Genomic DNA, 22,437 nt, shown 5'->3' on the forward strand with positions numbered 1-22,437 from the left:
ATGGGTCTGTGTGTCTTAAAGTAAGGTCAATATTTTCTAGGTTTTAAGGTGTCGTGGTTTGAAAGGAAATGAAGTTTTTGTGATGGTGTGGGCAAGCCAATCAGTGTTCAGATTTAATATTGGCACCTGGTTTTTCCACTGAGGGCAGGATACGCCTCTGAGAACACAGGGGTTAAAAGCTGTGATCTCCCAGGGGAACTTCCTCTTGGAGTCCCGCTTGAGAGTGAGCAGACTTCCCCCTCTGCCCGGCCGAGCTGGGCGGGGGGGGAGGGAGGGGAGCCATGCGGCCGGAGGTAGGCCAGGCCTGGGCCCAAGGGTGGAGGAGAACATTGCAAGGGCTTCGGGCAGCCATCCTCCATTCCCCCTCCCCCGGAGAGAGAGAGAGAGAGAGAGCAGAGCCGGCACCTGTGATAGCGCGGCCGCCGTGAAGGAGAAGTGGGGGGGGGGTGCCCAGCAGGGCAGCCAGGTGTGGGAGTTCATGAAGCAAATCGGCAGAGCCTGGGACTTTTAACCCCTCTGGGGAAGACGGAAACCTTGCAAATGCTGATTCCTCCTGAAGCTGATGAGATTGAGAGGATGTTGAGAAGAATCCTAGGTGGGAGGAGATGATGGAGTGGCCTTTGGCTGGACTTTTCTTGTATAGCCACAGCAGAACCCCTTGTGTTCCTGTGACACAGAGACTGCATTCTAGGGAGAGGCGATGGCTCAGAGCCAGGAGAGTGCAGTGATGTGGAGGAGTGTGAACAGAGACGACGGGTGAGGAGGGTGGTGGTGGTGCCCTCCGCTTCGAAGAAGAGGAAGAGGAAGATGATCTCTGTTAAAGAGACCCCTCGGCCCCAGGGGGTGAAATCTGGGGGGGACAGGTGTCCCAAAAGGAGAGGGACTGTGCTCTTTTTGGAACTGGACAAAGTATCCTTAAAGGGAAAAACCCTAGAAGCAGCTCTGATCCATGTGCAGTGGTGAAAGCACTGGACATGGAAGGAAGAGGTCACGATGGCAAAATGTTCTCCAGGCGGTGCCACATGTGACATGGAAACGCGAGAAGTTTCGACTGTTTCCTGGGGAAGTCTGTGGTGCAAGAGGGACTTCTCTCTTCTCGAGGAATTGAGAACTGATTATCGAAAGGGTGGATTTGGTGGTAATGGAATTGGAAATCTAGGTGGGGGGAGGAGGAAGAAATTTGGAAGGTTTTCATCTTGGGTTCTATGTGTTTTGTGTGTTTTCCTTAGTGTTTTCCTTTGTAGTTTTAGGTTAATAAAGTTTTTTTCCCTTAAACCTCAAGTTGGAGCCTGCTCTGCTCTGTCTCTGATCACATCTCACAGTGAGTGCCAGGGAAGGAGGTGATCTCGTGGGGGCACTGGCATTGCGCCAGGCTCAAATGATGACATAAGGTTTCAGGGTTATGGACAAATTACTTGGGTTGAAAGAAATAGAGTGGGTTTTGTTTTATTTTACTTTATTCAAAGTCTTTTCCATCTACATTTTCCTTTTTGTTTTTAATTTTACCTCCAATTCAATGCTTCACCTTTTAAATTTTCCTTATCACTCACAACAACGCTTGCTTTCTTGCCCTTCTTATGAGTTTCTATTTGTGAGATTAGTACTGTTTCCTAGGTACATGTGGACAGCAGTTTTGAAGACAAAGCTGTTCTCTGTTGGCTTGTATTTCCCAAAAGAACTAATCTGGTGTCTCAAAGCTGCTTTGTGCATAGCCAATACAAGTTAGTGATTCTGGAAGTTTAAAGACTGAAACAAAAATATAAATGTATTCATCAAGACTTTCTTCACAACTAATTATCAAGAACTGTCTCAATGGCCTTGAAATGTGATGCAAAACCGCAAATTTTTTGTGGAATTTAATGCACATTTATGATCCTTATTTGATACATTTTGTGAAAATTATGGACAGTGCTTGTAATGTGGGGGAGGACAGACAGGAAGAGAAAAGAATGAAAAAGACAAGCACTTCATAGTATTAGCAATTATGTCGGCACTAAAATATAATTTTATATTTTCTTTTACTACTATTTCATTGTCAGTTGGCAGAAACATATGAATCTTCCTTCTTGGGAAAGTACTACCTGAAGTCTGTAGTGGCTGTTTTCAGGTAGGTGCTGTTTCAGCATATGGTAGAAATTTGATATATTCAGCTGTATTTTCCTGTTTTTCTTTAATCCATTTTAAATTTGCTATCTAGAAGAAAATGCGCATCTCTGTAAGAGAATTAAAAATGCAGACATGCATTTAAGTATATGATCTAATCTAATAGTGTGACTTCTGTCCTGCCCTGTAGAATTGGTGAGGGAAATAAATTAATCTGATTAATTTTTCCTGAGTCTATGGCTTGTTTTTTAATCTATTAATCTACTTTTAATATTTGAAATAATAATTCAGCTCTTGCAGGATCTTATTTTTTCCATTCAAAAAAAGTTCTCTTTCAACCTCTGAAAACAAATTCTTATATGTGTAATTTGGGGAAAAACACTATTTGAGCTCCTGGTAAGAAACGTAAATTCATTGAGCAGCAGGTTATTACAACCCTGATAGTTTCTGAAAACCCTGAAGGGTCAGTGCACAGGTGATTTCAAAAGGACTGTGGTGGAATCACCGAAGTAATAACTTGTAGGTGTATGCTCAAGGATTCTCTATTTCAACAAAAATAGTGTGAGCAAAAAAAGTGCAAGCATAAAATCGTGTTGTATCATTGTGTTGTATGGTGATAGCTTCCATTAAAAAAATAAATTGCAATGTGTCTGGAGTTGTTATATGATCCTTAAATTGTATAATAATACAGCAGGGATGGTAACATCCAATTTCATAAAAACTACTGAAGGATTTCAAGGTGTGGTTTTCAGTCTCAGCATGTAGCTGGTTAAGCTGTATAGGTCAAAAATAGTTCTACTGTATAAAAATACAGCAAAAATAATTGTTAAACAAGAGAGCTTTTTGTCACCATATTTAACAGCAACTATCAGGCACAGAAGTTCAGCTGGCTATGAAACTGTGCCAGCCAAAAATGCAGACCAGTGAAAACCATGTCCGAAATAGTAATTAGCCTGTATTTATAGTGAATTTCTTTTCCTTTCATAGTGAAGGAGAATCTGGGTTGTGAGCTTACTTCTGGAACACATTCTGGGCACCACAAGATATGGTTGCTTCTCTTAAAAAATTAACCCCAGTGGAACAAAAAGAAATCTGTAGTAAACAAGTAGTTCCCTTCTTCAGTTCTGGGAAGGAAGATTTTGGTCTTGTTACAATGGAGCTTTTTGGTATCAATGTGCCTGTTGTTTAATACCTATTCTGTCTATTTTTATTTCTCCACTTTGTGTTTCTGGCTTGTGTAGCTGATAATTATTACATTTCAGTTTCAGATTCCACAGAATATGATATGATGCTAAGATCAGGTAATTATGCTTCAATCCCAAGTGATACAATTTTGAGGGGGAGTTGAATCCTGGGATAGAAAAATGGCATTTTTGAGTTATTCTCATATCTGTAGGGCTTATGAACTAAACTAGGCTATGGAATCTCCATGTCTTGTGTTTCAAATGAAGGCTGGATGAAAATACCTTAGAGCTTTTTTTCTGATGTTCCAACTAGAATGGCTGAAATTTAATGGCTCCCACTGAATTGCAGTGAGCTGTGGCTCTGATTTTTGCCATTTCTAAAAAAACAAAACAAAACAAAGAAGCAAACAAAAAAAAAACACCCAACAAAACCTCTAAGAAATTGTATATAATTTGGCTTGTGATTAGACAATTTTGGTTTTATGTTGTTAGTGATCAATCACACAGATATTGTAGCAATTGCAGCTGAATCAGTTTCTGCTCATGATGATGAGGCTTTGTACTCCCTTTGACAGAGCAGGAGAAGGTGATGTAGTCTGATAGGAAAAGGAAACAGAACTGTAAACATAAGAGCAAAAAGGGAATAGATGAGTCAAGAAATATGGGTAGGTGATTGTTTCTACCTTGTCAGAAATCTTACCCAAGAACTTATCTTTCAATCTAACAGTTTCTCCATACTGATCTGCACTCTATTTTGTAGCAGTATCCTTTGACCTCTATGCCAAGCCAGGTAACAACAGGACTCTAACTCTGATGAATCCCAAAAATCAATGGGATTCATTTTATCAATGGAGACTGTGAGTTCCTTCTAATTTCATAGTAAGACTGGTAGTTATCACTCTGCATGGTATCACTCCAGAGAGCTGTGCATCACACTAATTGTCAGCATGTGATATCCTTCTTCCACTGCAGAGCAAGATCATTACGAGGTAAGATACAGAGCAAACATGCTTTACTGAGCTGTAGTGAAGCTCTCTGAAACTGTACCAGATGGATAAAATGTGAGATTCGCAATACAACTTTATTAAAAGTCTTGGATAGTGTAATAAAAAGATCTTTTTCTAATAGAGTTGAAAGGGACTGATAAGGGTTTTCAAGTCCAAATCCCTGCTCCTCAGAGGGCTACCTAAAACCAAAGCATCTGATTAAGAATATTGTCCAGATGTTCCTTAAACTCTGACAAGCTTGATGCCATCACCCCTTCCCTGGGAAACCTGTTATAAATTTCTGTGGGGTTCATTCTACACTATAACTAATTCAAATGGGTTCGTTTCCATAAAATTACTCTCATGACTCAAAACCATACAGACTTCATAATAGGGGGTTGGGAGGCTCCATCCTCAGAGTCACTGTAGTCTATTTGCATAAGTGAGTTCAGATGATATTTAAATTTGAGTGGCTACACTGCTCCTACTTTTCAGAGTCAAATTTCATGTATGAGCACAAGGAATTTGTCTTCCTCAGCCAAATAAATAAACAAGTTGTAGGATCTGAGGATAGATGGTTTCAAGAGGGGAACTTTACTTAAATTTTAGAAACTTTCAGGAAGAGGTTAACTGGGCATGAAGATTCAGCTAGGAATCTGAAATGCACTTTTTTAGGAGTGGTTTAACTCAATTGAGTAGGTTGTCCTCTTCAGCTCTATTAATGTACTAATTGCTCTCTATGCAACAAGACATAACAGATTGCCATTCTTGGCATGGAATGGATAGAAGGTTTTTGTAAGGAGTTACTCTCAAACTGTAGCTTAACAAGGAGAATCCTGTTCCTGATGTAGGCCTTCATTTGTTCTGCTACTTATTATGGATTATTGCTGCGACTGTTAATCCATTATGTATTATTAACACTGGCTCATCTTTTTAGGAACCACAAAGGTAGAGCTGGCCATGAGCATGAAAACACCTGGAAGACAGCAAGACCAACAAAGGTGTCTGATGTTACACATTCAGAGAACATTGATGCAGTAAGCTGTAAGACAAAATTCAAGAATGCGCATTGATGTATGTCTATTCAAGAACTAAAACGTAATTCGGTGACTGAAATTATGTTAAAAGCCTGATGGTACTTCAGAAAAATTGACTTTTTTGGTTGCTTTTACTGCCACCCTAAAAAATGCGTTGTTTTGCATATGTCTATTAGTTTGTTCTTGGGTCAAAAGCAGCCTAGTGACATACTTAGGACTCATACAGTAGAACTAATAGTAACAGTATGTCCAATATCCATGACAGCCAGTAACTATGGTAGCTCTTATTCCCCAATGTTGAGGTCCAGGGTCACACATAGTGACTGAACTGATTCACTCCAGTTTATGTAAACTGCAGTAATACATCTGTTCAGTGACAAATCCTAAAGCATGCCCAAGCTGAGATGGAGAGGTGTTCTGTGAGAGTATTTCACGTGGACAACTCTTCTCATAGCTTGCCTTGCTTTTCTGATGATACTGTGACAGAAGGTACAGATAGAAGATAAGCCAGGCTGCCGACTGGGTTGATGAAGATGCTGAAATATTTCCACATGGCAATGTGGAGAGTACTTAAATTGTTATTTTACAAATATTTTGTCAGCTATTATTATAGAAAGGATTTCATAATGTCTGCAGGAGAGGCAAAGCAGAGATTCATTCACTAGTGCCTCACTTCAAACACATGAAAGGAATAGCCTACTAAAGCAGAAGAAAACTACTTTCAATTTAAGGTTAAAAAATTTTATTTTAATGCTGCCCATCTGGATCTCAGTTACATCAAAGAACTTGATGCAGGACTGTGATGGAAATAATCTGTTACTGTGAGGTCTAATCTTAATTGCTTTCATTTGCTGTGCATAGAAAAAGAGAAACCTGTTAGAAAATTTTAATAGATAGATTCACAGATATCATAAAATATTCTGAGTTGAAAGTGACCCACAAGGATCATTGAGTTATAAATAAATTTAAAAAGTCCAAAATATGATGCAGGTTGCAAAATGGAATAAGCATGAATGAATTACAGGTGCAAGAAATAGCATCTCACATTACAAGAAAAAGAACAGCAGGAAGTAATAGCTGCCAAGCATGGGGCTTCACATATTGTGTGATAGCTTTTGTGACACAAAACCAGGCTGAACATGGATAGATTGAAAATGTTTTGGGTTCATCTGTTGCACAGATATGCTGCTTAACACTGCTGCGCTGGCACTTGTTGCCTTTTCATTCCTAACCTCTGCTACTCAGTGCCGCTATCACCACTGAAGTAACATAATCTGGCATTGCCTTTCTGATGCTTCTATAGGTACGGAAACTCCAGGGCACTTCTTAAGCAAGAAAACAGTGACTAAACCTCAATGCTGGGAAGCCCTACCATCCTGTGTACAATGAGCTGGGTGGAAGAATTAAAAGGGGAGTGGTAGCCAAGGGAATGCTTCTGAAACTCAGATTCCCAGATCAGTGTTACTTCTACCCAGTTTCCCAGCAAAGATGACAGGAATATGGGAAACGTTCTGGGATTATTTTTTTAATGCATTTTTTTGGTAACCTTCCAGACGGTGTGGGCCTGGGGCCTGGGCTCCTTTGGCTGTGTATTCAACTTCATCAAGTAATGTGATGTTGCTTACCTTCTCACTGGACCAAAGAGGAGAAAGCAACATATTAAAATCTCACTTTCAAGCTGTTTCTAAAATCAGTATGTGAGTTAATAGAAACAAGCATCTAATGGAAGCATACTTATTACTTCTTTTGCCTCTAAAAAAGTTGATATTGCCTTCACCATGTCTGGGGGAGGGAATGTTGGCATATAAAGCAGGGAATTATCATTGAGATCCACTTTACAAAAGACTGAGAACTGAACAAAGAAGAGAGTACATCCTTCAGTCTGGGAGACTTTGTCTTCCTGATAACTACTTAAGCCTTACTTGCCAGTCATTGTATGGCTAATACCGAGTAGTGGCAGGGAAGCAACAGACAGCTACTGGCACTATCTGTCTGGACAAAGCTAGATAGCCCCAGTGACAGAGCAGCTACTTTTGTCAGTTTTGGCAATGTATCCACAGATCATAGAATGTGTGTTTAAAGAAAATGGAAAAGAGCAAACACTTCTAGTTTTTCTTTGTTCTTTTTCTGAATGCATTGTTCAGTGTAGTTAACTGAATAAGAAAAATGTGTCCCAAACCTAAGACCTACATTCCAAACCTATGGGGTACTATGGATTTTACATGAGAGCTGTTGGGTGAAATATTTAAAGTAATGCTAAACTGCAGTACTAATATTAGAAGAGATGAAGGGGCTTCACAGGATCAAGTTTAGCCACAGTTATTTGGTAAGGTATAAGTGAAAGAGTTTTGACAGTGAAGCAAGTGACTTTTTTTAATGTGTGGAACAAGACACTGAGGACAAACTTCTCCAAAGCTGCCACATTTCAGCTTATGTCTCTCTGCATGCTGCCTATCCAAATACTTATCCCATGCACATTGCTAATTAAAATGGCTTTATTGTTCTGAGGATGGGCATTTCAAATCAAATTTAGCCGAGGTTTTGCTACAAGATTTTTTTCATTTCAAAATTCTCTTATGTTATTTTCATTTTCGCATTCACAATGTTACCTAAAGGGAACCAAAACCACTAAGGACTGGATATCTAAGAGAACCTCAAATAGAACTGGTAGAAAATAGAACCTCAAAGGAATTGTTCAAATATGGCATTTTCAAACTGAGAACTAATACACAAACTTCCCTGTTTACATGAAATTAATTAGTTATCACTTCACTGGGCTAATTGCTTTTTAATTTTGAAAATACCTAGAGAAAAGCCAGAAGTAAATTGGAAGGGGAAGGTTTGTTGCATCCACATCTGGTTGCTTCTTTCACTTACCATTAAAGAATGCTTTTTTAAAAAAGAAAAACTTCAGTCAGAGGTTTGGTTTTTTTTACTTACCCTTAGTTGTAATTTGGTCCAGAAAAAGAGAAATTCAGTTTTATGTGGAGGTGGAAGTTAAGTGATTTTCAGTTAATACAGGAAAAATGTGAGTTGAATACTGTCACAATGCATTCTTCTAACTCTGTACGTGGAGAAGACTGCACTTTCATACAGCTGAGATAACTATGCTTCTTGATGTACTTCTCTCCTAGCATGCAGTGATCAATATATTTCCTGGAATGGGCCACTGAGTTCTCCTTATTACCCGAGTTACTACCCACCAAACATTGACTGCACCTGGATCATCAGGGTAAGTGCTAGGAACTCTTCTGAGTACTGATGACTTTTCTTTATCTTATGTAGACACAAAATTGGGAGAAATGGCTTTTGATGTGGATGAAACAGAGAAAACCTAGTGAAACCACTGAACCTGACTTCTCAGGCACACATTTCTTTCCTGTCCTATGTACTGGTGCCAACTGTGGGAGGGAAATATTGCCAATTTCCAGAAGTTTGAGCATTATTTGTGACAGCAACAAATTAATGTGTAAGATGACAAATCCCAGTAGCCAGAGAAAATTAATAATAATCAAAGCTTTACTTCTATCTTAAAAAGAAAAAATGGTCATGTAAATCATGCCTCACATGATGGATACCACAGTGTATTTCCCTGAATTCTGCAGAGCCAGGACCTTCTCTGGCTCAGAAATTCACCTCTGAATTTCAAGCAAGTATTTTGGCAAGACTTAAAATCTGCTCATGATTCCTCCCAACTGCCTAATGTGTCAGTCTATTGTTCCGTTCAGTATTTAACTACTTTTTTAGTTTCCCTGGTAAAGAAGATTTTTCATGTATATAATTTGATACATCTCTACCTTTCACAGTATTATTAGCAACTTGTAGCACAAAACTCTCACCTCTGTGCAGAGCAGGAATGCATGGCATTACAAACCTAGCATGAACCTCAGATATAGTGCTTTATGCTGGTTACAGAAAGGCTTACACTCCTTCATCAGGCACAGTCTAGCCAAAGTGGGGTCTAAAAAGACTTCTATTGATGTTTAAATTAGTAAAGTTTTTTGGCTCTTCAGAGGCGCTAAATTCAATAATACAAAAGCAGTACTTTCAATCCAGTAATAGGTAGAACAACTTGGAAGCAAAGGCTGTTTTCATTTTGTGAATGCATGTCAGGGTCTTTATATTTGGATTTTTAGGCACCATTGCCTGGCTATAAACTCTCAATAAAAATTCTTGTAATACAAATTCAAGAGAAGTCTCCAGGGTCCAGTAAATGTGATAAAGACTGGCTAGAAATTGATGGAGTTAGGTGAGTAAATACATTATTTTCTGACATTGATTTGCACTTTGAAGTTCTGCACATTTAAGCATCCTGGTGTTTTTCTTACAGGTATTTATTTTTTCTTTTGTTCCCCTTAGAGCAATAATGTAGAAAACTACAGGATTTTACGCAGCTGCAGCTGAACTGTAAATTCCTGGTTGTGGTCTTGATGCAGGTGAAGAGTTTGTGTAATCAGAAGTTTCATTTTCTTTATCACTTGCTCTTCAGTATTTGCAATTTTTACACAAACACTAAAAATTACACTATTCAGAGAAATTTGTCTCTTGGAAGGAGCATATTGAAACAAGCAAGAGCTGTTAGATTTATTTGAATGATTTAATCCTTTCCTGGATGTGGAACTTTTGGGTTTGCAAACCTAAATAGGCAATATGAAATCAAGCATGCTTGAAGCAGCTTGTGTTGACAAGGTAGACCCTGATATTGATAATTTTTTTGTATTTTGTTTCAAAGTCTTCTAAGCCCAAAAAAGTTGTGGAGTGGGAGAAATTCATATATAGCCTTTCTAAAACTTTGGTTGGGCAGTTTTTACCACAAAATACAGCTGATCCTTATTGCATTATCTTAAAGCTTTTTGACATCACTATCACTCAGTAAAAGGAGACATAGGTGGATGGTAGTGGTCAATTTGGTTAGAAATTAATATTTCTCACTTTTGCCTTGCTAGATACTGTAAAGCTCTTTCAGAAAACAACAAAAACAGAGAATATGGCTATTCTGTTCCGATCAATTTCCATTCTGATGAGCTGGTCACCCAAAGAGAGTTTTATATTCAATACAAAGCTTTCAGTCACACTGAATGTAAGTTGATAAGCACACAATATAATATTTAAGGAGAAGCCTTTCAGAAACCCTGCTTGACAGATCAGTTGCATACAACTCAACCTGCCTATTTCCTTAACCTTATTGCAGGAGACAAATGTGTAAAATGTTATGTCTTTGGTTGACCAAAGAGAGCTACAAATTTAGATATAAAGATGCATTTATAAGCTAGTACTTATTTTCTAACTTTTATCAACTATTCTGTAAAATGGGGAGTAAAATTTTTCACTTTCTGTAGGTCTACCATATGGCACTTTGCTGACACCTTAAAATAGCCAAGCTGCAACTGAAAATAGAATGGCAGAGGGCCTCCAAGCATGACTCTTCCCCCAACCAAAGTTAACCATGAATACCTAATCTTCTCTTGTCTTGGTTTCAACAGACAGGTGTCTGCTAAGGAGGGCAGTAGCCTCCCCTGAAATGGAAAACATAACCCCCCTCCCTCCAAATTGCTATAAATTTTAAGCTAAGAGGCTCTCAGGCAAAAATATGGGAGCAGGAATAACAGTTCTTTATTAGGGAAAAAAAAATATATATAAAATAATTCAGTAAACTAAAACAACACTGACAGAGTCAGAATACGACCTGACACCCTGTTGGTCAGGGTGTTGGTAGCAGTCCAATTGGAATTGTGGCTGTAGTCCTCCTGGAGTGTCAGGCGTGGTTCTGTTGGAGCAGGGATCCTGTAGAAAGGGTGTAGTCTTCCTCTGAAAATCCAGTGGAAGAGGCAGCTGTTCCTCTGGGAAATCCAGTAGAGAAGCCATGCTGGTGTTCCAGAAACTCAAGATTATATCCAGGTAGAAATGATTGGTTCCTCCCTCTGGGCAGAGCATCTCACAATGGGATGTTGTAGTTCTTATCAGTCATGCAGTGACACTCAATAGGCTTATTAACAGCAGATGTCTCCCCTGAAAGAGGATTGGTTGTGGAAGAGATAAGGGAAACTGCCCACCTAACAGAAGACAACTGCCATACAGGTGGCAAATAGAATACAATTTCCTTGGCAATCCAGGACATTATCCACCCCTTATTTTATTTTCCATCTGCATCACAATGAAACCTTACACACAGTTCTCACTTAAGACTAGGTTTCCCTGTGGTACACAACGGCTTTCTCCATCTTTCTGCATTACCCACAAGTGTAACCAGGTCCTTGAGCAAAACCAATCCCATGGATGGGTTTGTCTTTGTCTGAGGTGGGATTAATCCAAACAGTCTTTTCTAAAATACCTTTCATATGTACCACAGGGACTTTATCTCCATCCACTGTGTGCAAGGGTTCAGACCGGTCAGGACCCTCGGGTGATTGATGGACCCTTGGGTGTTGATCATCCAGGTGGCTTTTGCTAAGTTCATTTCCCAGTTTCTAAAAGCTCCCCCACCAAGTGTCCTCATGGTAGTCTTAAGTAGTCCATTGCACTGTTCAACTTTCCTAGCAGCTGGTGCATGATAGGGGATATGATATATCCATTCAATACCATGATCCCTGGCCCAGGTGTTGATAAGGTCATTCTTGAAGTGGGTCCCATTGTCCAACTCAATTCTCTCAGGGGTTCCATGACTCCACAGGATTTGCTTTTTAAGGCTCAGGATGGTGTTTCAGGCAGTGGCATGAGACACAGGGTAGGTCTCCAACCACCCAGTGGTGGCTTCTACCATGGTCAGCACATAGCGCTTGCCTTGGCGTGTCTGGGGCAGTGTAATGTAGTCGATCTGCCAGGCCTCCCCATACTTGTACTTGGACCACCGCCCACCGTACCACAGGGGCTTCACTCACTTGGCCTGCTTGATGGCAGCACACGTCTCACAGTCATGGATAACCTGAGAAATACTGTCCATGGTTAGATTCACCCCTCGGTCTCGTGCCCACTTATAGGTGGCATCCCTGCCCTGATGACCTGAGGCATCATGGGCCCATCAAGCTAAGGGGAAACAACTCTCCCTTATGTTGCCAATCTAAGTCTATGACACCTCTAGTTTTGCTGCCTGATCTACCTGCTTGTTGTTTCAGTGTTCCTCATTAGCCCAACTCTTGGGGACATGGGCAACTACATGATGGACTTTCACAGGTAGCTTCTCCACCCAAGTGTCAATGTCCTTCCATTCATCAGCCCAGGCTGGCTTTCCTCTACACTGCCAGTTGGCCTTTTTCCACCTTTCCAGAAAGCGCCACAGAGCATTAGCTACCATCCAAGAATCAGCATAAAGGTAGAACTTTGGCCATTTCTCTCTCTCAGCAATTTTCAAGGGCCAGCTGAACAGCTTTGAGTTCAGCAAGTTGGCTTGATCCACCTTCTCCTTCAATAGCTTGTGCAACCTGTCGTGTAGGGCTCCATACGGCTGCTTTCCACTTCTGGTTCATCTCTACAATGCGGTAGGAACCATCAGTGAAAAGAGTGTAGCGTGTTTCCTTTGCTGGTAGATGGCTGTGTGGTGGATCTTCTTCAGCACGTGTCACTTGCTCTTGTTCCTCTTCATCAGTGAGACCAAGTTTTCACCATCCAGCCAGTTTGTAATTATCTCCAAAATCCCAGGGTGATTCAGGTTTCCAATATGGGCGTGCTGAGTGATAAGAGCAATCCACTTGCTCCATGTAGCACTGGTGGCATGGTGAGTGGAAGGAACCTTTCCTTTAAATATCCACCCAAGCACCGGCAGTTGGGGTGCCAGAAGGAGTTGTGCTTCCATGCCAATCACCTCCAAGGTGGCTTGAACTCCTCTACAGGCAGCCAAGATTTCCTTCTCTGTGGGAGTGTAGTTGGCTTCTGACCCTCTGTAGCTTCGACTCCAAAATCCTAGTGATCGGCCTCAAGTCTCCCCAAGGCACCTTCTGCCAAAGGCTCCAGGACAGGCCATCGTTCCCAGCTGCAGAGTAGAGCACATTCTTTGCCTTTGGTCCTGTCCTGGCTGGGCCCAGAGCTACCGCATGAGCGATCTGCTTAATCTGGGCAAAGGCTTGTTGTTGCTCAGGGCCCCAGTGGAACTCATTCTTCTTGCAGGTTACCAGGTAGAGAGGGCTCACAATTTGACTGTACTCAGTAATGTGCATTCTCCAAAAACCTAGGTGCCTAGGAAAGCTTATTTTCCTTCTTTGCTGGTTGATGGAAATATCGCAGTGATCTTGTTGAGGACCTCAGTTGGAATCTGACACAGTCTGTCTTGCTACTTTACTCCCAGGAACTGGGTCTCTTGGGCAGGTCCCTTGACTTTGCTCTTCTTGATGGGGAAGCTGGCTTCTAGCAAAATCTGGATGATCCTCTCTCCTTTCTCAAATACTTTCATTGCCGTGTTCCCCCATACAATGATGCCAACAATGTACTGCAGGTGTTCTGGAACTTCACTCTTTTCCAGTGCAGCCTTGATCAGTCCATAGCAGATGGTGGGGCTGTGTTTCCACCCCTGGGGCAGTCGGTTCCAGGTGCACTGCACACCCTTCTAGGCGTAAGCAAACTGAGGCCTGCATTCTTCTGCCAGAGGAATGGAGAAAAATGTGTAGGCAATGTCAGTAGTGGCATACCACTTTGCTGCCTTGGACTCTAGTTCATACTGGAGTTCCAATCTGTCCAGCACAGCAGGGCTCAGCGGTGGAGTCACTTCATTTAAGCCATGATAGTCCACAGTCAATCTCCATTATCTGTCAGACTTGTGCACAGGCCAGATGGACTGTTGAAGGGTGAGTGGGTCTTGCTGACCACCCCTTGGCTCTCCAGCTCACAGATCATTTTGTGGATGGGGATCATGGCATCTTGATTAATCCAATACTGCCAGCGGTGCACTGTCGAGGTGGCAATTGGCACTCGTTGCTCTTCCACCTTCAGGAGACCTACTGTAGATGGGTTTTCTGATAGTCCAGGCAAACTGTTCCACTGCTTAATGTTCTCAGCCTCTACAGCAGCTATGACAAAACCCCATCTGAGTCCCTTTGGGTCTTTGTAATAGTCATTCTGGAGGAAGTCTATGCCCAGAATACACAGGGCCTCTAGGCCAGTCACAATAGGATGTTTCTTCCACTCTTTCCCAGTCAGGCTCACCTTGGCTTCCAACAGGGTCAATTATTGTGTTCACCCTGTCAAAGGAAACAGGTTCCGCCCCCACATGTCCCGATGGTATTAGGGTACACTGCACACCAGTATCAACTAAGGCATCGTATTTTTGTGGTTCCAACGTGCCAGGCCATAGGATCCACACCATCCAGACATGGGTTTTCCCATGTCTCTCCCTGGCTAGAGGCAGAGCCCCTCTAGCCCTGGTTATTATTTCTTTCCTGGACATACATGATAGAGGTACCTTCAAGGGGATCTGACAGATCATACTCTGCAGCTCGGTCATGTGAGGTTGAGGCTACCTTCACGTTACTGGAGTTCCCTCAGTTAGTGTTTCCCTCCTTGAGCTAACGCACCGTGCTGCCAAGACAGAAGTGGGTTTCCCATCCCACCTTCCCATGTCTTCCCCGTGGTCACGCAGAAAGAACCATAGGTCAGCCCATGGAGTGTACCCTCTCTCTCTATGTTGGGCTCTGACTCTGGGGCCTGGGACTCGCACTGGTGCAATGTGGGAACTGGTCCTCCTCACCTCCTCCCTCCTCTCCCTCATCTCCTCTCTGAGTTCCTGGACCACGGCAGAGACATGAGCCTGCATCAGGTAATTGATTCCACTTTCATAATTTCTAAGTTTGTTTGCCACAGAACCCACTGTCTCTCAGCTGGTATCGGCATTAGTTGTTGCAATGAAGGTGGTGTACTGAGATGGCCCTAGATTTGCCAGACTCCACACCATTTGCCCTGTGCACCTCACCTGGTCGGGGTCATTATCATGTTGTCCATCCCTCCCAAAGTGTACCTCCCACTTCTCTCAGCTGTTGGATCCCTTCCTCAAGGATCTTCCAGCATGGTGCTCCTGCAGTCACTCTCTGTGGACAGACCTCCCTCTGACACTTATTAAAAATGACCCCCAGAGGAAAAGGGACCATAGCTCCCTTACAAAAATCTGATTCATACCTGAGTCCTGAGTCCCAGATTCCTTGCCTCACCACCATCCAGCTGGATGCCTGTACCCATAAGGTCCCAGACCCGAAGTAGACAGGTTGTATAAGCCTCACATCCCCATCATACAATGTCTTTGTGCAGATTACGGAGACTTTCATATGTCAGGGACTCGGTGATGATTGCAGCCTCTGGCTCCCCTGTGGGTTGTGAGGGCCCTCCCCTATCTGAGTACTCTGATTTCACCTTACATCTCCTTTAGATCTCCTTGTTTCTATAGGGGCGACTGCTGCTGGCTTTGCCTGCCTTTGCAGTTCAGCTGGAACCTGGACAGTTGTAACATCTGTGGGTTCCACTGCTGTACTGACTCTCCCTCTTTGAGGCAGGGGGAGGGCTTCTCACCAGCTGGAGAAATGTACTCCTTCAGCATCTGGCCCATCTCACCTATCTCTTTCACCAGACTCCCCCAATCAATCTGGATAGCGCATATCTGGGGTGGGCTGTGGGGCAGGGTCAGGCTCTGGGGCAGCAGCATCCCTAGGCTCTGGTGCCGTGTCAGGTTCTGGAGTAGGTGTCAGAGTGGTTATCCAGGTTAATCTTCCCTTATCTCTAAATGCTAAATAGAACAGGCCTATCAGCAACACCAGCCACTGTATGATATCGTTAGTATTTAGATTGGATCTGAACCCTTCAAAAACTGGTGGGGAAGACCCAAAGAGATGGTTAAAGGGTTGGGAGAAAATTTCCCCTGGTGTCATTTCCTTACAGTAGGTGCCATTGTAAAAGTAACTCCAAAAACATACAGTTAGTGTGTGATAGCTCTGAATCCATGTGCCTGCTTTCCGGAGGAAATTAAAAATCCATTAATTCCTCACCTTATTCACCCATAAAACAATCCAAATAACAGCCACAGAAGCCTTGGTTATAGGACCCATGTTTAGATAAGGGCCTACAAATGGGAGAAATATAGCCACGATCACGTGTCACCCAAACCAGGGTAAGCTGGACCACATGGTGTCGCTTAATGAGGTTTCTATAGCAGCACGCAAAAATTAGATTACTCAAGAACTGTTATTCCCTTTTTGTTTCTATGCCCTTAAGCTTCATGTTGGGAGCCAGAATCTCTCTTGGTTTCGACAGACAGGTGTCTGCTGAGGAAGGCAGGAACATCCGCTAAAACGGAAAATGTTCTGGATCAATGTTAGATTTTGGGGGTCTTCCAGATAGTGGAACAGGAATTTTCAGGAGATACTGGTATATTTACTTGTGACATTTCTTAGAAAAGATGCAATTTCAGATTTTTTAAATGCCTGGGGTTTTTACCCAATTAATGTCTAGGTAGCTAAAGTTCTCTGTGATTTCATGAGATCAGTTCATTTTGAGAAGCCTCTTTAAATTCTCAGCTTGCTTGTTCTGTTCATTGTTGACATAGAAACATTTAAGTTTTAAGGTTTCTGGTAAAGATTTTTGTTTCGTTGCCTTTTTTTGTGGTCAGTCATTGTGGGATTCACATTCTCTGAACCTGAGAGAAGCAGAGAAAAGAATGATCAAAACAATTCTTATTTGCTGTGCCTGTGTTGTTCAAAAGTGGAATGCATTGTGGAAGACTGTTTACGTGAAGGGAATTGGTAATTGGACGCTGGTGTGAGTGTTTTGATTCACTGGCCAATTGAATCCAGGTGTGTGTCAGGACTGTCAGGGGACAGTCACGAGTCAGTGCAGTTGAGTGCTTGGCAGATTCAGTTTAGATGTAATGTAACACAGTATAATAAAGTAATTAATTAGCTTTCTGATAAGATGGAGTCCTCCTCATCATTCCTTCCTTAATCGGGAGTGCCCTGAATCCAGTAAGTCATTCTAGAAGACACAAATTTTCAGGGATTTCTTCTTCCAACAATGTGGGTCTCTTTCTACAAGAAAAAGTTACCAACTATTCTTAGTTCTGTGATTACTCTGGTTTCTGCCTCAAAAATGGTTAAGAGTCTAAGCCTAGGAATACCTTTTTTAACAAAATCAACTGCCTTTATCGTGTGTATCTGTGTGCTCTGCTCCTAGCACTGAGGAAGCAAGCAGATGGCTCAAAGTTATTTAATCAGTTCTTAGTCACAGTCAGGAGGCTCTGTTTAAAGACTTATCAGGAGGAGTGGAATGGCTATCACATGTCAGTATCAAGTTGATGTAGTAGCTTGGGGAATGCTGTCTCAGACACCACCATGGATTGAGAGCATTGGCCTGTACCAGCCTTGCCTGCAGCAGCAGTAACAGCAAAAGGAAAAAAAATAAAGTCATGTTTTCCCATATCGTAAGTACCTGCAATCACTCACCTAAGGTTAGTTTTTTCCCCATTGTTGGGTGCCTATCAAAGCACAGTTACTAAAAATCACAGGCTCTGCTCTGAGCTGACCTGGAAAGCAAATGCCAGCCATCAGCTGCATAACTTTAGGGAGAGGTGACAAGAAAATGTAGATACTCCTGCTTTGAGCTTGTGCTCAAAGCAGAGCACAAAGTGGTGTGTGCTTTCCTCCCACTGACATCACATACAAGACAGTGAAGAGGACTAATTTACTCCAGATTGGAACTGATTAGACAGCTGTGGGACAAATAGATTTGGTCCTTCATTCTGATGTAGCTCTTAATTTGCCTATGGTGCTAAATGGGAGAAAATTTCATTTTACTTCACTTGGGCAGAAGAAGGAATGGTTTGAGCTACTTAGTCTTTCAGAGACTTTTTTTTCTTGCACATCTGAAACAGTCAAAGAGAACAAACTTTTTTATATATTGTAAAGAAACAACTTACCATCTAAACGAACTAGTAGTTAGTCAATATGAATATAAAAGAAATTCTTGGTCAAGGACTGTTGCATGCGAGACTGAAAGTTTTGGGAAGTGCTTGATCAAGCACTTATTCCCATCAGACATTGAGTGCAGTAAGACAGAGATTAATTTGTACAGAATTTTAATATCACAAAATATCTACTTGTAACACTAAAGAGAATGCCTAGTTTTGATTTTATTTTCTTTTTCCTTAGGAAAATAAATTTTGATTTTATTTTCCTTTTCCTGTATTAAATACATTCCCTTAACAAATTAAAGAAATGCTTCCTATCAGTAGTTATGTATCTGTGGTGAATGACCTTCAACCCTTAGAGTAGAGGCAATTAATGTGAATTCAATTTGCTAAGTATATTTAGGCGACTCATTTAATTCAGACTGCTTGATAAAATCTTTGACAGATTGTGCCAAGTGAGATTTTTTTGTTAATACTAGTTTTATTTTACAAATGACACAAAATTTATTTTTAATAATAATTTTAACATTTCTTGATTGTAGAGTCCTGCATTACCACATTTAGACTGTATCAATATTTCTAGTGTCATTGATTTCTTATTTTTCTAGCTTGTCCTTAAATATGAAGACAGAATGTGAATTCCTTCAAGAAATCAGTTTGAATGCTGGAAAGGCTGCCCGGATAGTAGTGCTGAATTGGATTGGGGTAGAGCAATTATTTCTTGTTTGTTGTTTTCTGTAAAGAGTTCTTTCCACAAAGCTGAGAGATGAGTTGAAATTATATCTAAATTACTTCTGGAAATCTTTAAGATCACATGAAGCATGTGGGTGAAGATGTAAAAGTGTGGAAAAGAGGCTGTGTAATGTGTCTTTTTAAAGAGTGGGAGAACAGAAAAATCAAGAGGGAATTTTACACCAATCTTTATAAGTTAACTTTCCAAAGGGAAAAAAAATGCACAAGAAGTAGCCAAAGTAAGCTATTTGTAAATAGTGAAAAGAATATTAAAACCAGCATGAAGATTTAAAATTTTGTTTTAATTCCCTGCTGTGAGAGGATAAATAGATAAATTGTACTTTGACACTGTTTTATGTGACAAGCTTATCAATAAGTAAATAAAATGTGGGTAGAAAAAAATACAGGAAACTGTTTCCACAGAATGATTGGTCAAGACTCACTGCCAAAGAGGAAGAATATTTTTAATGTCATTCTGCCAATATCGTTACAGATTGTCACATAATTTTTGCTCATGATCTAAATTATGGATTAGAGTAGTAGGTGCTTATGAAATGTTGTATTGCACTAAATAGTTTATTTAGTTGTTGTTGCCTGGGTGATAGGAAATTTTTACTGAGCATGTTAGGTCAGGTGGATGGGTTTTTTCCCCTCCCTCATCACATGGTCTCCGCCTCACACCCCACCCTCCCTCGTTATACACACCTGGGCGGTCTATCCCACTCCCCTCGCCCCTCCCCAAAGGCATCCCATTGGCCGCGGTCCTCTCTCCCCCGCTCCCATCCCCCTAGGGTATAAAACCTCCTGTGTGAGAGTCCCACGCCCCCTTTTCTACCTGGGTTGTTGTCGTCACTAAAGTATCTTGCCACCAAGCCAATAAACACGGTACTTGTACCCACGTGGAGAAGAGCACTTCTCATCTTTTACTTTCATCTATGCAGGTCTGTGTGGGATAGAGTCTGAGCTACCCGGATTTGACTCGTATAAGGCCCAGGAAAACCATGGAATACCGCAATGAAGTATAAAAGTGTTACACAATGGAAAGATGCATGTGTTTAAGAGGGATGTATTTGTAAGTGGTCCTGAAAGGTTGTAGAATATATATGGAGAAAAATAAAAACAAGAATATGAGTCAGCAGTGCCCTGGCAGCCAGGAGGGACATGACATCCTTGTCCTGGGGGGCATCAGGCACAGCATCACCAGCCAGGTGAGGGAGGGGATTGTCCTGCTCTTCTCTGCACTGGGGCAGCCTCATCTCAAGTGCTGGGGGCAGTTTTGAGCACCATAATATAAAAAATATTAATCTATTAGAGAGTGTCCACAGGGGGGTAACAAAGATGGTGAAGGGCCTTGAGGGGAAGCTGTATGAGGAACAGCTGAGGTCACTTGGTTTGTTCAGCCTGGAGGAGACTGAGGGGAGACCTCATTGCAGTTACAGATTCCTTGTGAGAGGAACAGGAGGGGCAGCTCTCTGATTTCTGCTCTCTGGTGACCAGTGACACTCCCAAGGGAATGGTCTGAAGTTGTGTCAAAATCACAAAATACTCTGTGAGTTTTGTTTGTATTTGGTGTTTTCTTGGTTGCTTGTCTTTGTTCTGGGGTTTTTAAGTATCACACTAGGATGTAAGACAGGAATTTGAAAATACCTTCCCGATCACCAGTGGGAAGGCTTCAGCTAGCGTACTGTACCTAAATTAGGTGTTGCATGTCAAAGAAGATAGGGAACATTCAAAAGTTGCCAGAAACAGTGACCAGAAGGTAATCCAAGGTCAGAGAGTAAAGCACAAGTCTCTCTGTCACTGCATACTAGCAAACCAAGGCAGATAAATGTCTGACAGAAATGGCACAGAAACATCCAGGTGACCTCTAGCAGGGAGTGTAGCATGTGGCTGTTGGTCTGCTCTTTGTATTAGAAATTTACAGAAGATTTTTCTTCAGGTTGAAATCCAGAACAATTGAACTGTAGTGATGGGAAGTGTAAACCTCAGTATAAGTCTTGTAAAGATGGTGACAGCTGCAGACAGGACAGTGATGAAAACAACTGCTGTTAGTATGTAATTTTAGGTATTTTCCAAAAGATGGTAGAAGGCAGAAGCAGGAATATGCCTATTTTAATGGTTATATGAGTTGTTTCTAGATTTTTTTTTCATGGCACAAAGTAAAAGTTTCATAATTGTGAATAACTCTGCATAAATCATGCAGAGTAAAACTAGGTTTTGGGAGAGTTTAGACAATTAATGAAGAAAAATCCAAGATAACAGGGATTTTAGTAAGAAAACCAAACCACTTTGCTGTTGATCCTGTTGGAAGAGCACTTTTCCCCCAAATGCTGTGAGATCAGTACCACACAATTTAACCAAGAGGGACATAGTAAGCTTGGGACTTTTGCCACATTTATGGACTTTTTACTGTAGATCCTCACGGGTTGTGGACATTGCTGATACTACCAATGGCTCCCTAGTGACTTGCTTCGTTTTGCTCGTATACTTTTTGTCTTGCTTTCAATCTTGGGGTAACCAGGAGAAAATCTTTTTTGAAAAAACCTACCTCCCACTGTTTAGAGGTCCTTGTAAACAACTGGTAATAAAAATAATAGTAATGGAAGCCAATTCCTGAGATCTGTCAGGATTCTCACATAGTAATCTGTGATAGTCCTTAGTCAGAAATTTATTGGAGGGAGGTATAAAGCTCTTCTGCAGTTTTCTCAATTTCACTTCAAAATGAAAAGATGCTGTGAATATTTATGATTTGTAATGCCAGTGGTTCTGCTGATGGCAAAGAACACATCTGAGAAGCCTCACTTACTCAGGTTAGAGTTATGTAAAATGGGAGTGTGGACAGTTGGAGGGTCTTCTCTTTCGTCAGGGACAGTGGAGACTGAAATTAGTGTGATTGTTAATTAGAGTGGATCATTCCCCTGACCCCTCTTCATAGAGGGACCAGTTTACAGTATTATAGACTACTACTTTTAAGCAGGCTAGAATGTCTAGCTTTCAACAACTTGCTGAATGTGCAAGGTGTTGTTAATTTGAAAGCATGACTCCAAACATGTGACACTATCTTCTCTCTCTTATTTCAGTCCACAAAAGTTGCTCTCCTTATGCACACAAATGCTCAATGGAAAATGCTTGCTGAAACTAAATCCTGAGTGTGATGGGAAAAGAGACTGTGCAGATGGATCAGATGAAATGAACTGTGATGTGGTAACATTTATTTTAAAATTTGTTAGTTACTTGGGAAACTAAATCAGCAATTTGTGTTATTCTCAAGCATTATTGGATTAAGATTTTGTCAATCAAATATGAATTTTAAAAAATTAATTTCCTGCTAACACTGTATGCAAATGTTTCTCTTGAATTTTGCACTGTTTTTTTTAAATCAGCTCATCCATTCTGTCTGTGATGACTTATTTCAAGGAATGCACTTCCTGGATAAGCTGGTAGGTCTTGCTGCTTTTTTGAGATGAATGAAATGCAGTCAAGCTGTTTTTGTAAGGAGGGAACAGAGACTAGAATTATTCAAG

The 22,437-nt window shown here is 41.3% G+C and overlaps 1 protein-coding gene and 1 pseudogene across 1 annotated transcript in view; one reads left to right on the forward strand and one right to left on the reverse strand.

Annotated features, from left to right (window-relative positions):
- Positions 1-22,437, reverse strand: part of LOC127060226 (uncharacterized) — a 68,881-nt gene that overhangs the window by 18,980 nt on the left and 27,464 nt on the right. The gene's annotated exons all lie outside the window — the stretch shown is intronic.
- The window catches only part of LOC103820766 (suppressor of tumorigenicity 14 protein-like), a 32,588-nt pseudogene that overhangs the window by 1,458 nt on the left and 8,693 nt on the right, over positions 1-22,437 (forward strand).

Source organism: Serinus canaria, chromosome 1 (assembly GCF_022539315.1).
Source record: "Serinus canaria isolate serCan28SL12 chromosome 1, serCan2020, whole genome shotgun sequence".
In the NCBI taxonomy this organism is placed as follows: domain Eukaryota; kingdom Metazoa; phylum Chordata; class Aves; order Passeriformes; family Fringillidae; genus Serinus; species Serinus canaria.